This window comes from Manis pentadactyla, chromosome 15 (assembly GCF_030020395.1).
Source record: "Manis pentadactyla isolate mManPen7 chromosome 15, mManPen7.hap1, whole genome shotgun sequence".
Taxonomy (NCBI): Eukaryota; Metazoa; Chordata; class Mammalia; order Pholidota; family Manidae; genus Manis; species Manis pentadactyla.
In genome coordinates this window covers 5,638,358-5,655,431 of record NC_080033.1, presented here as the reverse complement: position 1 = coordinate 5,655,431, position 17,074 = coordinate 5,638,358, and positions in this window count along the sequence as shown.

Here is a 17,074-nt window from a genome sequence, read left to right as displayed (position 1 = left end):
GAGGAACATAAATGAGGGTGTGCACTAGCACCTGTAGTCCCAGAGCAAGTTCTAGCAGGTCCCCCGGTGTTTGGTGGGTGCATTAGTTCTAAAAACGGTTTCTTACATTGATGGTATGGTTGTTCTTTGACCCACAAACTGTGGCTTTTATTCCATTCCCCGGAGAAGGCTATTCTGTGCTCCAGTCCCTCAGCGATATCCTTTCCTAACACAGAGCTGGGCTGGAGGTGGGGCTTCCTCTGCTACGATGTCTCCATCTCACCTGGATTTTTTATGTGGTCTTTTTTTATTCCCTTATTGTGCAGTAGGTGTTCATTCAGGCCTCTTTCCTTCCTTAGGATAAATTACTCTGTGTATAAGTGTGGAATTGGTGTGTATGTGGGATGAGGTGGGTTCAGACTTTTTCTACACCACTGGGTAGGATCAGTCCCCAAGTGTTTTCATTTGTATGCATTTTTATTTAGAAATTTGGGGGCAAGTATGATTTTACTGTAATTTTTCAAGTTCATTAGAATCATAAGTTTTATTACCTTAATTATGTTAGAAGAATCATGACCTATTTCTGATGAAAATCTTGATTTCTTTTTCATGTCAGAAAAGCTTTGTATACTTCAATTTATTCTGTGTTCTTTTTCAATGACCATATTTTTAAAGCTTTTATTGTATTTCTAATTTTCCTGTAATCTAGATTATTGTTTATTGATGCACTCAAAAAGGTTGTGTTTCCCCACATATTAGGAGTTAATCTTGCATAACCCCTGGCCAATAGCCAGTTTCCTTGGCAACCATAGACCTAAAATAGGGGTCAGCATACTATGGTCTGCAGGTAAAATCAAATGTACCACTTATTTTTGTAAATAAAGTTTTATTTAAATACAGCCATGCTCGTTTGATGTTTCGCTTAAGCTTGGCCTGATCTAACATTATTTCTAAATGTGACCATGTCTATCTAGATCCTATTTGACATTAGAAATTACCCAAATTCTTGAAAGAAAAGTTATTAAAAGTTATTGATAACCAAAAAGAATATCTAGCACATTTTGTCACATAAGTCTATAAAGATAGGACCAAATATAAGTTCAGAAGACTCTAAAGGCTTTTCTCTGTGACTTATTTCACTACACTTTGGAAAAGAATTTGGAATGGTCAATAATAGTGTAGTTGTGAAACCCATTTACTTAATATTGGATTGAAAGACTCATTTGTTGCTGAGTAGCTCAGAAAAACTTCAAGTATAGACTATTGAGAGAAAATCTGGCAAAACAAATTATCTATATTTTGCTTAAACAAATTATGCTTAAACAACTCAGATAGACCAGAGTTCAGCAAACTTTTTTTCTGTAAAGGGACAGATAATAAATATTTTCACCTTTGCAGCCCATATAGTCTGTATGTTACTCAACTCAGCTGTTGCAGCACAAAAGCAGCCATAGATAATATGGAAATGAACAAGCATGGCTGTGTTCCAATAAACTTTATTTACAAAAACAGGCACTTTTCCATAGTTTCCTGACCCCTTGTATGAACTGAAGTATGAACATCTACAGGCTTCTGTACCCAAGGTATCAACGGTATGTATGATTTAAATATGATTACAGCTCTTTGATTGATTGATCGATCAAACATCTGTTTTTGAGGTTCTGCATCAGGAAATGTGTCCAAACTCAAACCTTCCTATAAGTAGTTCTAGAGGCAAAAGCTTGCGTCCTGAAGCATTATCCAAATTAAAGTACATCCTCAGAGGAGGCATTGGAGATACGGCTTTTAGATCCCAAATGTATAACAGATGATGTGATGACTATAAAACCTGTGTTCTGATTTTTCTTCTGGAAGTTTGAATGTACGTGTCCCAGAATCTGTGCTCAGATCCATTCTAATAAATAAGCTCACTGCCACCTTCTCCTTTACTCTTATCTGATGTTTACTTAGCTTGGGTTGTGGTTAGCTTGTTAGCTTTTATGCCTTAACAGAAATATGAACACATACTCATATTCAGATGTAACAAAATTTCTGTGTGTTGTCATCTTGAAATGCACCATTGCTAATAACTCTGTCAAGTTCACATAGTTGATAGTCCTTACTGAGTCAAGAAAAAAGCTAGCAATTGAGCTTTGAGAATTCACTAACCTTTGGATTTAGCTGATATGCTTTGAGAAACTTCTCCCATTGTAGTTGTTTTTGCGCTTTAATCTCTCTGTTCTAATTGTGAATGTAAACAGTCTGAGAGAAAGCTCTATTAGGGGTCAAAATGAGAGGATGAATCGCTTTCATGTTCATTCAGTACCCCTTATCAATAACAATAGTAAACAAAGAGGTTCCCATATTTAGGTAGTCAAAAACAAAATTTTCTACTTGGGAATGTGGATAAAATTTTCTCTTTTTTGAAGATAACTCTGTGGTTGTGTTTATTTGAGTATGTATTCTTTGTGCTTTCCGTGGTCATCATTATCTTCCTGACAAAAAGAGCCCCATCCCTGTTTATTCCTGTGTTGCACCTTATTGATTTGCTGTCCTTAGACAGTATTTGTATGTATAGATTACAAACTCTCAATTCATCATAGTGTCTTGGGCTTATAGCTTTAATATTTTAAAGATAATCCTTGTTTGCAGCAGTGGGTGAGACGAGGAGTTATAAAGATGAGCTACTGGGTTGAAGCCAGCCATCTAAATGTTTATCTGTCTTGCTCATTGTGCCCAGAGGTCAGGGTCAATGTTAAAAGAAAAAAAAATGATGTCTTCTCTGGTGAAAAAGGAGCTTAGTGCCTTCCAGAATTTCCTGTCAGGTATACATAAAAACAGAATCAACTCAAGAAACGTGGAGAAAAAAAATCACAGTAATGTCTGTCCTTTTACAAATGACCTGTTTATGCTTTGGTGTTCTCTTGTTTATATTCTTTGTATTTCATCTTATTTCTGAATCCTTGATATAAAAACAGCCACCATTAAAATAAAATATTAAAATTTTAGTGCTTTTGTAACCTTTCTTTTCACAAGTAAACTCAAAGCAAAAATCCCCTATAACCAAAAAAGGAAAAGCAAAGTTCCCTTTATTGTAAATTACACAATTACAGTTTATTGCTTTCAAAAGTAAAGCAAATGCTAAATTCATTGGAAATAACATATGTAGCCACATTCTAAGTGTCATTTCTTACAGGGGCAGAAATTTAGTTATTATTGATGCCACATGAATCAGTAATTAAAATTTGGTTAAGGAAAACCCTCAGAATGCTTGTAACCAGGCTCATGTAATACTGCAGAGCGCCTTCTAACCGCACAGCTTACATTCGGGTTAATTGTGGCCCAGACGTTGCCTTAGCTGCTCTGCTGTGAAGCTGACACCCACAGAAAGCATTTCATGGCTCAAGATTAAGTGTTACTTAATATTCACCATAGATTTAAAACTACTCAATACAGGTTAATTAAATGTTTCTGGAGTATAGTAAGCTTCATTGTCATCAAAAAGAATTTTCCTTTTATATGAGATAAATTTTAATGTAATTAGTAATGTTGTTTTAATCCAAAAACATCAGTTAGTTAAGCCTAAAATTATAGAAATATTACTTAGGAGATATGTGTGCTTTTTAAAAAGAAAGAAAATCAGTGAAATGTTGGAAATAAAGATCGGACTGTGAAGAAAGTATAGAAAGACTTACTGCAGTTGTTGGACCTAAAGGCTGTACCTGGACGATTACACGCTGATAACAGAAAGGATGCCGAGGATTTTCCTAGGTGTGGAGTGAAAGATGCCTTTACTAAGAGTGAGGTAATGCCTTCACAGTAGAAATGAAGCGCTAGACTACATTTGTTTTTCTTGTGTTTCAACATTTTGGGAATTTTAAAACTGGAAAGAATATTAGACCCATTTAGTTGACAGAAGATGCATCTCAGGTTAAGTGGCATGTAAGAGTTAAGAGCCGTCATCCAATGGAGGGAGTATCAGTTAATACTTTTTTGACTTTACCCCAGCCATGTGGACTTTGTCATTATTTTAAGAAGACTTATCTAAATACTTAGTAAGTTATTACTGTTTATTGGAGAAATGTGTGTGTTTGTGCAGCAGAGTTGGAAGGACCTTACTCAGCTCTCCTAGAGACAGAACTCCTTCCATTCAATCATGAATGAACTGTTCATGACAAAGAATATATGTTATGCATATGTAAATTAAAAGCAAAATGCAAAAGAGAATGCTACCGCTCCAAACTTCATTGTTTGAAATACAAATAGGCAGCTATTTGAGTATAGCCCTTGAGACTGTTTTGATTTCCATTCCAATAATTCAATAGCTTTACAATGTTGTGTAGACCACAGGGTGTCACAGCTCACTTCCTGTAGTAGGTGCATGTGAATCAAAGCACATATGAGCGGAAAGGTGTCTGAGAGAAGGAAAATTCTGATGAGGTGGTCAGTGTGACACAGCTTGGAGTTATTTCACAATAAGTTAACTTGCAACAGGAGAAAAACAATCATTGGTAGTTGATATAAAGAAAAATGTTTAAATTTGAAAGTAGTACAATGACTAATTTCCACAGTAACATGATTTTTTATTTTATTTATACATCACCAGTGGAGCTTCTGTAACTCTCCAGATTAAGTATAGTATGCGATCTTATTTAGTTTCTTCTATGTGTAATCTTTGACCTTCTAAGAGAAATCTTGTGTTAATAGACTTGTACTTTAACATATTTTATTGCTTACTATAACAGCCAGTGTTTGCATAATTGCAATTTGTTGCTTATTTCATATATATACACATACATACATACATGCACAGGCTTCCTTAATCTTTTCAGTGAATAACAACAGCTTCCTTTATCTTTACTAATCAGGACTAAATCTCTCCTATGGGATTAACGGAAAAGAATCGTTAGTGAAATTTTTTGTCTCTTACTGCTATTTAGGGGCTGTTGTACTTTCTTACAATGTCCTGGTTTGCAAAATTATAGAACATAGGCAGACTGAACAAGACCTTAATAAATGGCCTCAGGTACTGACAAGTACAGTACCCTACCCTGACCACACCACAGAGTTTAGTAGTTAAACCTGACTCTGTAAGAACTGCGTAAACCTTTATCCTTCATGGAAAATGCATTAAAAGAATTTTTACACACTTGTTCTCTCAAAATTTCTCTAAATTGCTGAGTTTATTCTCTGCATTAAGCAGCAAGTAAATTGATTATAGGACTTCCCTGATAAATTTAGATTTATTCAATTAATGCAAAGCAGAGAATGAATAAAAAGTTCTTTCAATTACTGCATTTTTTAATATTGCAGTATACAATTATTATAGTTTATTAATATTACTAGAATTTTAGGGTGCTTGATGGATCTCTGGTTAGAGAAGTTACTGGATATATTAATGGTTAAGCCACTGGTTGTTTCAAAACTATGCATTGACAATATTAGAGCGTGTCAGTTTCGGCTATGTAGAATTGTGTTCGCTTGCAGCTCTGTCGCTAAGACGTGGTTGGCCTCAAATCTCTGGTAAGCTATTATTGACACATTGCAAGGAGGGGGAGTTTGCTGGGTAATTGCATTATTGGTTCCAGTTGTTCATTATTCCTTGTGTCCATGGCCTTTACCGTGTATTTCCATGTCTGTGCATCATAGCTGGGTCAGACTTCCTACACCTTAATTTTTGGTTTGTACATACACAGTGGTCATAAATGAGCAAAAGCTAGTTCTGAGTCAAGACCTCAAAGACCTTTTCTTTGTGTTTTCTGTTGTGCATTTGTGCCTCGGCCGTTGTCAAAAAGAAAAAAAAAATGGAAAAGGAGGAAAAAAAAAAAGAAAAAGAAACAAGTTTGGGTCAATTTGCGTCTTAGGAAGACGAGCTTGTTAAGCAGAGATGGTGCCCCAGCCCAGGCTGGCTTAGATTAGCTCACATACCCCTGTCCACCCTCATGCCAATCAATGGTTACTAGAGCAAGCCCCACCCAGGGTTAATGGTGCAGCCAGGGGGATCCAGCCCTAGTGAACAAATCTTCAGCCAAAATACTGCTCTGTGACAATAATCATGATGACCTGAAAAATATAAACTGTCTATTCTGCCCATCTCTCTATAAATCCATTTATTATTAAATAAATATCTACCAATCCTTCTATCTATACAGACTATAAGTAAGATTCACTAGCACACGTTGTTGTATCCCTAAAGCTTGGACATTACACATAACTTTGTATGCAATATTTACATGTTGGTCGGAATGTGGCACCATAAAAATAATTTTCCAGTTTTGGAGAAGCAAAAGCAACTATAATCCCCAGACTAACAAATAAGTCTAAATATTTCAAAAGCAGCTGGAACTAAGCAGAATTGAAATGGAAAGAAGTAAAGAAATTTGGACAGAGATTTCAGTAGTGGGGGTGTATTTTTGTTAGTGCTTTCTGAGATATCTTGCAATGGCCAAAAGTACTAAAAGAATTTACAAATGGGAAGGGAATACCTCAAGGTGCACAAATATACCCTCACTTGCAATAGCATGTTGAAGCGCCACAGGAGAGAGCGTGGCAGCAGAGGCCAAGAGACCCAATCTAGTTTAAAAAAGAAAGAGTTCAACAAGAATGACAAGGCCTAGGCGTACCCGGAAGTGTACGTGTATCATGTATACCTGAGAGAAAGGGTCATGGAAATGAATGAGCCTCTATCTGTTGAATCCTGTTATCTTTATATTCTACCAGTTAAAGCTAATCAAGATGGCAGTTTCCAGTGGTTTGACACAATACATGGCCATATTTCCATTCTTCAATCAGGAAGACTCATTCATTATGATAAATACTAAAAAGGAATTAACACAGAATGGAAAGATACCAGAAGAAAAACAAGAAATAGAGCAGAAAAGATTTACCAGCTGATTAAGAATAATGACCTTGTGTTGGATATCTGTTATTTGCTGTTCTTGATACATGCTTCTCTCTTCTCTAATTTGCTAGGTACACATGGAGGGTGGTCTTTGAGAACTTCTCAGCAGCTCTCTCTTGCTCCTTCTCGTTGATTGGCCAGTGGGCTGGTGGGAGTGCTGGCAGGAGGTCGAAAGGCAGGATAAGATTAAGTTCAGGACATTTGTTCCCCAGCTTTCTCCCAGCCAGGATGCTGGTATGCTGTGTTCCTCCACTAAAGGTACAGCAGTAGATGTGTTGCTGCTTCCTCTGGGCTCCAGCAGTCCCCTCTTTTCAGGTCTAGATGGCATAATGCGTTTTCCACTCTTGTCAGCCTTAGGTGCTTCGCCATCTATCTACTTGCTGTAATAATCTGTTTATTAGAGTCTCCTCATTTGCGTGGCCCCAGCTGAGTGGTCACCTGTTTCTTTCTGGGATTTGGATTACTCCAGCCACAAGGCAGAACAATAAGAACCCAGGAAGGACATAGAAAGAAATCTTTGGGAAGCAAGGCCAAAGTATAAAGTCTATTTTGAAGGAAAATGGAATTAAGCTAGCCTCGGAATTCTTTAAATTTGTATACCAGAAAATAGAGCAGCAAAGTTATAATATACTCAGAAGAAAGTGATACTATGGATTTCATATACAGTAAAAATACTCCTCAACTGTAAAACCTGAACATACATAAAGACTTGAAAAAATGTTTTTCCTCAAGAGTACTTCTTAAGTAAACTACAAGAACTTAACTATGGGAAATCTCAAGAGACTATGTACAAGATGAGATTGTAAGCACTAAATATATGAAACTGTGAAATAAGGTTTAAGATATATTTCAGTTATAAGGTGATAGAAAAAAATGTAAAAGTGATACACCTCACTATGCCTAAGTGATTAAGTTAAAGGAAAATGTGAGAGAAAAAAAGACAGAAAGTAGAATAAGTTCACTAATTACCTCATCCAAAGTATCTGGAAATAGCTAACATTGGCAATGCAAAGCTAAGTAATAAAAATAATGCTATTTTCTAAAACCAGATGTAGCTAAGAGGTAAGAGACAAAACAGTAGAGAAAATACAGTAATAATTTTCATGATATAGAATTAATAAAAGACTAATGGTTTTAAATTAAGATATTATCATAAAAATGCTACTACAACAAAATGCAAACTTTCCTAAATATAAGAAAATCTCCATAAAAAAAGAATTTAAGCAAACACACAGTTTAAAAATCAATACAATTTTTTAAAAGTAAATGTAACATGATGCAATATGAAACCATAATTGGAACAGCAAGTAAGTTTGAATGGGCTAAAATCAATGGGAAACTAATTTCACATTACTTTACAAAGAAAAATCTGACATGAAAAATTCTCCTAAAACATTAAAATCTGTACAGGAAAACATACTTTAATGAATAAAAGAAATTCTGCAGCTGTACCAAAAAAAGTAAAAATAAAGTTAAGAAAAACAGTATTATATAATAATAAATAAATATTTAGAATATGAAAGAAGAAACAGAATCAAACAATAGTTAATTTCAGTTTTTTCACTCAGAGATCAACTGAAAAAATAATAGTACGGAACAAAATGACTTAATGCAGTGCTAACTGGTTCTTATATGCATATACTTTACTATGTATAGATTAATGTATTTGTGTATATGTATATATCTTGTGTAAATATAAAATTTTATATACATAGTATATATAAATATACAATATGCATATTATATAAAACTTCTCTAAAATTGATGTTATAATTTCTTTTAGAGCACAATAAAAATTGATCATATATTAGATCAAAGATAAAATTTTAATATCTATCAAGAGAATATAGAAACTATACTGTGACCATAGATACATAAAAATGACAGTAGTATAACCAGAAAATAAAATTTTATGGTAACTGTAAATTTTAATACTATGTTTTTTAATAAGTCATGGTTCATGGAGCAAATGTAAAGTAATGTAATAGGAAATCTACAAAATAGATATAATGAATTTAAAAACACTGTATTTAAGAATTTATGGGATATCGCTAAAGGAACACTTGGGAGAAAATAAATACTCCTCAATACCTAGAGCACTATACAGAAAATAATCATCATTATTTAACATTGACTTGAATACATAGAAATGTAAAGAACAATTTTTAAATTATTAAAAATACTGAAACAGAGTTCAGTGGGTATGAGGAAAGAAGTAAAGCAAGTCAGTTAAGGAGAGAATCAGTAGAGTACTGTGTGTATTAGAGGAACAGAAAGAAAACGCATGAGACTGTGGCAGTGAACAAAAAGGAGATCAGAAAACAGGAGGTCTGAGAACTAATAGGAGGTGCAGACCATGCAGGGTCTTGCAGGTGATAATAGTAAATTTGACTGTTGTATTTAGAATAGGTTTCAGGCAAATAGAAAGGGAACCCAGATCAAAAGTTACTGCAGTAGTCCAGGGGAGAAACGGTGGCTTTTACCAATGTCAGTTGGCAAATGGAGATGGTGAGCCGCAGTTGACTTCCGGATACATTTGGAAATGGAGCCAATAGGGTTCGTTGTTGGAACCCGTATGAGAAAGGGGAAAGGGCAAAGGTGACGTCATTTGCCTGAACGTGTAGAATGGAGCTGTCAGTGACTGAGATGAAGAAAGTCAGAGAGAGAACTGTGGAAAGAGAGGCCTCCTGACCTCATTGTGAAACAGCTTCATTTTGAGATGCCAGTTTTTTATCCTAGTGCAGATGTCAATTAGGTGATGAAACATGCGGGTCTAGAATTAAGCAGAGAGGCCTAATCTATACACAGAAACTAGGGAATTACTAGCCCACATGGAAAATGCAGTAAGTAAGGGGGAAATTGTGTAAAGTACATACCTGTTGAGTTAAAAAAAAATCAGGTGGGGAAGGGATATATAACCATGTTTACTTGTATATGAACACAATTTTTTATAAATATACCTAATAAATCTACATATGGAAATCCATATAACTGCCATTCATTTGATGAGATGAAACTGGGAATGTGTGAGGGCAGGGTTTGCAGGTAGATAATGATTATATATCTTTTAATAATTTAACAAAAATGTAGACATGTGATTGAAGATAATATTGTTTAAATAATTAAATACAAATTTAAAAATGTATTTATATGAATATTTATATAAATATAAACATATAATAAAATTGAATATGAATTAAAATACAAAGTATTACAACCAAAAATGATAAAATAAAACATGCGGTGAACTACTACTTTTGTTATAAATCTATCTTGATTTTATTTCCCTAAAATTGCTTTATATGTAGTAAATCAAGCATCATTTACTATAAATTCATAGTTTAAAGTCACTTCAAAAGCTTCTTGATTTATAATACATTTAATGAGATCACGGTAAGAGATATTTCGTAATGGTGTTTATTCAGCTCTTGATCATAAAAAAACCAAACTTTCTTTAAAAAAAAGAAATTTTCAACTCAGGTAAATGATTTTGGATGCAACTGAGTCCTTCTGCTCAAAATGTCATCAGAAATGTTTTTCATTCCCCTGGCTCTGCTTTTGTTTTTTTTGTTTGTTTGTTTGTTTTTCTTGTCTCAGGTAAGCTCTTTCCTTTTGGTATGTACATATTGGTGAAATGGCTTCTAGCATCTCCAGGTTTCCATGGTTCTTATTGGCTGTGAACCCAAAAGGAATCTTTTCTATATAATTCTGGCAAATTTGCTAGAGAGGAGTCAAATACCTAACCCTGAGTCAGTGTTTGTGTTCAGAAATATAGTGTATGCTGATTCAAAACCTAGAATTCTGTGCAAAGGATTGAGAGTAGGCGAGCCACTGTTCCCCAAGAAAATAAAATGCAAGAGAAAAAAAGTTGATGATCACTATTACAACCTTTTTATGATGCAATCTCTACAAGCACACATCCTAGTAAAGCGATAGAGATCATTCCTTGGTGGGAGAGTAGAATGTTCAGTTTTCAATTGCTCCCATTTTTTTTCAGACATCCATATCTAAAATGAAAAAAAATGATGAATTTTCTTTTGTCAAGGTCATCACATGCCTAGCTTATGATTTACTTTTTCTCTGCCAACCTAATAGATATGAATAGAAGTTCATGAGCAAGGGAACTGTGACCACCATGAAATTTAAAAGTGATTATTCTGCGAAATCTGAATACTATGCATGGACGAGGTGCAGAGAACACAAGCAGGGCTTTGTACTAAGAATGTATAGCAGAAAATCCTGGCTCAAGATTATTATACATAGAAATGGACATAAATAACTTTTCTGTTCTCCCTGGAAGAAAGATTTAACTACACATTAACAATTTAAATGTGTTCACATAACCTTCTTAAGTGAAATGAAACTGCTTCAATTTCAAAGAGCCAAAGGCAAATGCTTCTATTTGCAACAGTCATAATAACAACATTTTCCAGTCGAGCCATACTTTAAAGGTAGACTCATATATTCCTTTTGTAATGGATACTGCTTCTTTAAGTAGCAGAAAACAGCTTTAGAGGATAATACTTGTCTGTATTATCAGGAAATGACTGTCAATCTATCCCAGATCTGTTATTCTGTATTTTGTCCCTTATAAGATAGTACTTTCAGTGAGAATTCTATTTATCTCAAGCCAGAGTGTCAAATCCCTGATGGATAAGAAAGGAATGGTATCTGAGAAAGATATGGACAGATGGATAGATAGGAAAGGAAGGAAATGGAAAAGGAAAGAAGGAAAAGGAGCTTGATGCCAGGAAATTTATGATATGGACTCCCTGTCAATCCGATAGTATTTGTCTTAGTTAATGTCTTAAAACAGTCAATTAAGTGATAATTTCCTTTTATTGCTTCATTAGAAGATATCAAACCATTATGAGAGCACGTACTGGGTAACAGAACGTATCACATCTTTGAAGTACTTGTCTTTGTCCCCAGTGTCTTTGGGACATGGAGCTGACTGTGAGGGATTAGCAACTAATTTAATTAATCCGAAACTATCAATGCAGCCTTACATGTGTATCTTTATTAATCTCTCATTAGATTGCTGAGTAAACAACAGTTAAAAGAATCAAAGGATTTTCAATTTATTTTGACCCCAAACGTGCATGTACTTTTCTTGTGTTGGTTAATCCATCTGTTAAATTTTTCTCCCCATACTTACAAAGTAAACTTTGAGGATGTCCTATATATATATATATATGTTTAAAACAAATGCCATCAAGTATCAGGCTAAATGCAAATTTGCTGTAAAGGAAAAGTCAGTTTATTTTTTATTAAGGATCACTGCTTCATCGGAAAAAAATCTTTACCTAATCATTGGTTTGTCATTCAATGATGACAAGTTCTCTGGGTTTCTGGTTTAATTCCTGTAACATTATCAAAGCTGAGATTTTAAGAGCTCAGTATCCACACAGTATTGCTCTGCAAGATGTCATTTCAAAAATAAAATGTCTTTTTGACCACCTTGTTTAATGAAGGGATATTCATGCAATTGGAAGTAGAAAGAACAGAATACTGCTCAGGAAATAAATAATATAAATGCCTACAAACATATCTCTTTGATCATAAATTGATAAAGGAAATATATTTGGTGAATGCAAGAGATTACTTAATGACTGAAAGAAATCGGAGCTAGGAAATATCACATAATTAACAAAAAATATGATTATGGAGGATGTGGTAACAGTTATTCTATAGAAAAATGAGAATGGGCTTTGAAGTAAAAAACATGTTTAGAACCTTTATGCCACTTTACTATCTGCATTATTGGGGGACATTTACTAATCTGAATCTCTGTCTCCGTGACTGAAAATGGAATGAAAGGATACAAGAGGCTCCTTTAAGAGTTAAATATAATAATAAAATAAACAAAATGCTAAGCGCAGTGTCTGGGCATTGTATTAGCTTAATAAGAGTTTATTCTCTTCCCCTACAGAAAAAAAAAAAAAAAACAAGCAAATAACATGAAGAGTATAGCAAATGGAAAAGCTTTCAAGTTTCAGTTTTTTAAATTATTATTATTATTTTTCTGAGGCACACATCTTAGTGTACAGCTCAATGAATTTTGACATATACATATACACTCATGTAATAATCATCCTCATCAAGATATCAGACATTCTAATTTTTATTCCTGCTTGACCTATTTCTCCTGTCTCTCTACCTGCCACCCTTATGGCAGCCAACAGTCTCTTCTCTGTGTCTATAAGTCTATTTCTGTTTTGATTTTTATATTCAACATATAAGGGGGATCCTATGGTATTTGTCTTTCTTTGTTTGACTTACTTCACTTAGCATGATAGCCTCCAGGAATGATACCCTCTAGGACTAATTGGTTGTCCCAAAAGGCAAGATTTCATTCTTATGGCTGAATAGTATTCCATTGTATATATGTATCTAGTCTTTTTTAGCTATTCATATATCAATTGATGAACTTCTAAGTAATATTGGATACTGGTTCTAGTTTGAATAATCATTATTAGCAATGCCTTTTGTGACTTTATTCATTAAGAGAATTCTATATTAATTATCTGAACTATTACCACTTTTGGGGGGATTATAGAAATAGCTTTACTCTAGAAAACTGAAGATTTTGATCCTAGTTACAATTTTTTCAGCAGTTTAGTATTTTCTCTGGTCTTGGTTTCTTAGTGTATAAATTTTTTAAAAAATGTAACCGTTCTAGTTTTGAAATTCTGATGTTTTCTATAAGCAAGTCTTAAAGCTGACTTCTAAAATTAATTTTAGAGGGCTTTAAGTTCCTTCTACACTCTGTCACTATTATTTACACTAATTATAAAAAATTCTGGCCCAATAACTTAACAAACATGGTATTAAGCAAACTTTTCTTTCAGAGGTGTGAATCTTTTCACATGTGACTATGAGTCAGTCCTCATGATTGGAGCTTGTGTAGAAGATACACTACAGAGATAAATATTTCAACTCTCTTTGACCCCTTAGCAAAATAAATGAGTGCAATAAAGTTCACCCCTTCAATTCTTGCTTTGTTATCAAATATTCCCCAAATCATTAAGCCAATAAAAGTGATGTAGTCTGTCAGGGGAAAAAACAACAACAAAAATATTTTGTGGGTTTTTTTCCGTCAGACATTTTAAGAAAACTACAATTCTAGATGTATGAATGAAATTACTTCTAAAAATTAGAAAATTCTACCAGCTCAGAAATAAGTGGCTACCTTTAGCAAGAAGTTAGACCACTACCCTAAAAAAATAGTATTAAGCCATTTCATGGTTTTCTTCCCCTCACTATAAACTGAGAAGAAATGTTGACCTCTTCTCTCATGTTTAGTTAAATTCAATTAGATCCATATATGAAAAAAATAAAAGATTAGGTGGTTCCGGGAGTCAACACTTCCTCTCATCAAGTGTGAGGAGACATTGATTAAGAGCCTTCGTCACACTGTTTAGTGTACATATACACAATGGGATACTATTCAGCCATAAGAAAGAAACCAATCAGAACATTTTTGCAACAATGTAAATGAAGCTAGAGAGTATTATGTTCAGGAAATAAGTCAGAGAAAGACAAATACCAAATGATTCCCCTCATTTGTGGAGTATAACAATGAAGCAAAACTGAAGGAACAATATGAGTGTATATCAATAATACCTTAATAAAAAAAAGGAAAAAAAGCCTATGATCATGTTAAGAGATTGGGTTTACATGGATCTACATCTAAAACAAATAAGCTACAGATGTTACCCAACCTGCTGTGACCATAAACGAGTGATCCCAAAGTGAAAAAAATCCATTTTAGGCTCATTTGTTCACCGCTCCTTTCATTCATTAACCCATTCATTCATTCATTCCAGTCCTTTTCAACTAGGCTGTTCCTTGAGTATAAAGATTCTGTTTGATGAATACTCTGCCGCTAATACCCAGATCAATCTTAGATACCCAGCAGATGGTCAGAACATGTTTTTTTTAATGCAGCACGGTAAACAACACCTCAGAGTTTTGACCGCTTGCCTCTAAGGAATAGGGGAAAAAGTTCACTTTAACCTTTTGACTTCTTTTTGCCCTTCACCCAAAACTGGGTCACCTGGTGATATCTCATTGCTGATGCAGGGAAAGTGGCTTTGGGGGGCAGGTGGGAGGAGAAACTGAGTTCCTACCCGACCAGACTGTGTGCTCCGTTCCAGCCCTTGACAATGTATTCGGTCTCTGTAACTCTTAAATACTTGTGCCTCTGCGGCTTTCTTCATAAGCCTAAGATTCAGCTTTAAATAGACACTTTTTCCATGTGGTAAAAGTAAAAGAACTTAGGGTATTTTCCCCTAAAAATAGCAGCTTGCTCTTCATTAAGCGGCAGTCTACTGCCTGCTCCTGCATTCAGTCCTTTCCCTGGCGACATGTAATATAACCAAGGAAGAGGCCGGTGGTCACAAGCCAGGACATTGCAGGGCTCATTAATTACTTGGAAAATGGTGCCTGGGTTGCAGCCAGAATCCCAAACAAAGAAGGGAAATAGCTCCTATTCTCCTATTGACAAGTTGATGGGTGAGGTAAGAATGAAAATCATCCGGATAAGGAAAGGGGGGAAGAAATCAAATGGAAGCAGTAGTTTTGTTCAAGACCAAATATACCATTAAGACATATTCCCAACCTCCAGGGCTTTGATTCATCTCGGTTGGGACCATGGAATATCACGATCTGCTCCTGGCCATGAGGTGAACTCGTTCTCTCTAATACAGGCACTGGGGACACCAGTTTAGGAAAAGCGTTGAGTGTGTGGGAGCCTGGGCCAGCGGTCATGGTGTGTATACAAATGGGTTACCCAGAGGCTTCCAAACTGATCTGGTCCTCAGGGCACTATACTGTAAGTATACAAAGTGTTAAATACTCTTTCCCTAGGAAACAGAATCCATAACTTTGGCAAGGCTAGGAATCCTAAACCATCTTAGCAAATGTGTCATAATTAAATGGGAATAGTTTCAAGCAGGAGAAGTCCGTTAAGACAAATGTGGATTTCTTAATGTTGATCTTAACAGAGATGATTGAAGAAAAATACACTCAGTGGGTTCAACAAGTGATCTTGGTGTGATTTTTTTTTTTTAGCAATGTTCACAAAACTTAATGTGTGACTTCGAATTCTGAGCTCTGCAAAATACATAGGGAGGTCTGATTATGGAGTACTGTGCTGAAATGAGGCCGTCAGTAATTCATTTCCCAGGTCTGCTTTAAACGGTTCCCAGGATTGAATGGCCACACTGTTCCTTGGCTATAAAGACTGTTGCATTAGGAAGAAAGGAAAATAAAGCACACACACACACACACACACACGCACACACACACGTACACTGTCGCCACTGCCACCACTGCCAACTTGCCAACTCCACTAGCACTACAAAACCCCTATAGAAAGAAGATTTTGTGGCTGTTTCATTGCCTATAAACAATACAAAACGAACTTATTTATTGAAAGAAATAGATACTTCTGGAGTTTGTAGGCAATCTCACGGGCAAGCCACGTCCTCTGGGAGGAGGTCACCAGAACTGCCCACTAACAGTCAGATGTTTAACGTCCCCGACATGGGAAAGCAAAACGGAAATTCAAGTCGCCCTGTAGTCATGCCGGGAGAAGTGCGGCCCAGTCAGGATGCAGGCATTAAAGGAGAAATAAGCTTGGGGTGGGTTGGTTGATTTTGTTTGGGGTGGGGTGCATATGGAAGAGATGAGAAATAAAATGGCACTATTTCTAGGAAGAGACATGACTAAGTTAAGTAATGGGAGATGAAGGAGGAAACATACTCAGTCTGCACGGTTGATTCCTGCTCAGCCCGGACAAGTTGAAGGCTAAGTTGTAAATTGGCTGAGCAGGTTCACGTGTAAAAGGAGCTGCCCTTTTCATTTTACTGAAACAAGTGAGTGAGGCTTTGAAACTCATGTGTGCCTGTGGAGTAAACCATCCAATAGTTCTTAAATAACCTCCGTGGTTGTGATGGAAGGCTGGGTCTGAGATATAATCAAAAGGATCACTGGAGAAAAAGACTAGGAAGCCTAACTGTGACACGTGACCCTGGGACACACTTGGAAGAGCAGGAAAAATCAGATGCAGCGTAAATGGTGTGTGTATGGAAACCATGCTGCGCGCTGCTCCGTCACGGTGCCCATCGGTCTAAGGTGGACAAGCTGAGCTGGTCAGGGGGTCGGGGGGTGGGGGTGGAGGCAGAGGGATGCCCTGAACACCTCGGGGAG